Genomic DNA, 2,500 nt, shown 5'->3' with positions numbered 1-2,500 from the left:
GGACACAGAGCCAAGGTGCAGCGCAAAAGGGGGTTCGGATTTCATCATTACCAAACACGGCATGGACATTGTGATACCACAAGTATCGTTGCAGCATGAAGGACGCTACGCGTGTCACGTTGTTCCAGGGGACGGTATAACTGTGCACGAGTGTCTTCTCAATGTGGAGGGTATGCGTAGTCATAGTCAGTGTAAACTAGACTTGAATGAACCATACCATACCATACCATACCATACCATACCATACCATACCATACCATACCATACCATAGTATAACATACCATAACATACCATACCATGCCATGCCATGCCATGCACTACATTATACTATAGCATTCACTACACTACACTATACTACACTACACTACACTACACTACACTACACTATAGTATATAATACAGCATACTATACTAGAAGAGACAAGACTAGACTAGACTAGACTAGACTAGACTAGACTAGACTATAATATGCCACGCCGTACCTTACCCTACCCTACCATACCATACCATGCATAATACTATGCTATGCTATAATATGATATGCTATATTATACTATACGAAACGATACAATACTATACTATAATATACGATACTATACAATATTACACAGTACAATACTATACTATGTTATACTATGCTATACTATACTATACTATACTATACTATAACATACTATGCTATGCTATACTATACTATACTATACTATACTATACTATACTATACTATACTATACTATACTATACTATTATTTATTTCATTCTTTGACTACATTGTATGTTGATTATACTGTCAATTATAAACGCGTCATTTTTACATTTAGTCAAGTTTTGACTAAATGTTTTAACATAGAGGGGGGAATCAAGACGAGGGTCGTGGTGTATGTGTGTGTGTGTGTGTGTGTGTGTGTGTGTCTGTCTGTCTGTCTGTCTGTCTGTGTGTGTAGAGCGATTCAGACTAAACTACTGGGCCGATCTTTATGAAATTTGACATGAGAGTTCCTGGGTATGATATCCCCGGACGTTTTTTTTTCTTTTTTTCGATAAATACCTTTGATGACATCATATCCGGCTTTTTGCAAAAGTTGAGGCGGCACTGTCAAACCCTCATTTTTCAATCAAATTGATTAAAATGTTGGCCAAGCAATCTTCGACAAAGGCCGGGGTTTGGTATTGCATTTCAGCTTGGTGGCTTAAAAACTAATGAGTGAGTTTGGTCATTAAAAATCAAAAACTTGTAATTAAAATTATTTTTTTATTAAACGATCCAAAAACAATTTCATCTTATTCTTCGTCATTTTCTGATTCCAAAAACATATACATATGTTATATTTGGATTAAAAACAAGCTCTACAAATTAAAAATATAAAAATTATGATCAAAATTAAATTTCCGAAATCGTTTTAAAAACTATTTCATCTTATTCCTTGTCGGTTCCTGATTCCAAAAACATATAGATATGATATGTTTGGATTAAAAACACGCTCAGAAAGTTAAAACGAAGAGAGGTACAGTAAAGCGTGCAATGAAGCACAGCGCAATCGCTACCGCGCCAAACAGGCTCGTCACTTTCACTGCCTTTTGCACTAGCGGCGGACTACGTTCAGTTTCATTCTGTGAGTTCCACAGTTTGACTAAATGTAGTAATTTCGCCTTACGCGACTTGTTGTATTTCCATACATGGCGACCACCTGTTTATGACGACCACTTTTTGTCGGTCCCTTTTTAGGGGGTTGTGATCGAGAGGTTCGATTGTACTATGATATGATTTGATATGATATGATATGATACATTATATCATATGGATATAATATGATATAATATTATATGATATATAATAATAAATATATGATATGAAGGATAGTATGTGATATGAATACATTATTTGTATCAAATTATAAAACCCGTAGGTGTGCACAATTTAATATGTTGTGTCTGTGTGTGTGTGTAGGAGCATCACAACCAAACAATGTGAATGATGTCCATTACAGTTCAGGTAAGTCCAAATCGAAGGTAACATCCAGGTGTTTAGAAGATATGTTCAAGTTGTGAAGACAGATTTGTAAGTGTGGAGTACCATTTGATCTGGTAACTTGGTTGGTAGCTTAGTTGGTAGACACAGAGATGGTGTCGATATCCCACCCCCATGTGTTTGCCAGAAGTGCAAGTGGCAGATTACTATTCAAGATGCAAACACTTGTGTATCGTGACTATATTGTTTTGGCTAATGTTTCTCTCGGAGGAAATATAAAGGACCCGATTCGTGTATATGAATGAGACGATGAAGTATGAAGAGAGATGTAAACAAACGAGTAAAATAAAATAAACAAAATTGAGAAGAGAAAAGAAAAGGAAAGTAAGTGATATTGATTGTAAATATTATAAATGTAAAATTCAGGAGTGTTAATGTTTGCAAAAGTTGAAGATTATATTAAGTTCAGGTTTGTAATTATGTATGTATTTATTTATTGATGCATTTATTTCATTGATTGATTGATTGAT

General features: G+C 34.9%; 1 long non-coding RNA gene across 1 annotated transcript in view; it reads left to right on the top strand.

Annotated features, from left to right (window-relative positions):
- LOC138955434 (uncharacterized) overlaps positions 1-2,433 on the top strand; it is a 4,961-nt gene extending 2,528 nt beyond the window's left edge. The window contains exons 3-4 of the long non-coding RNA XR_011452229.1: positions 1-170; positions 1,950-2,433. The exon at positions 1-170 is cut by the window's left edge and continues 31 nt beyond it. This is a non-coding gene — a long non-coding RNA (uncharacterized lncRNA). The remainder of the gene's footprint in view (positions 171-1,949) is intronic.
- Positions 2,434-2,500: the final 67 nt, after the last annotated feature.

Source organism: Littorina saxatilis, unplaced genomic scaffold (genome assembly GCF_037325665.1).
Source record: "Littorina saxatilis isolate snail1 unplaced genomic scaffold, US_GU_Lsax_2.0 scaffold_869, whole genome shotgun sequence".
Classification (NCBI taxonomy): domain Eukaryota; kingdom Metazoa; phylum Mollusca; class Gastropoda; order Littorinimorpha; family Littorinidae; genus Littorina; species Littorina saxatilis.
Note: the sequence above shows the minus strand (reverse complement) of the source record. Positions and strands in the feature narration are given on the sequence as shown.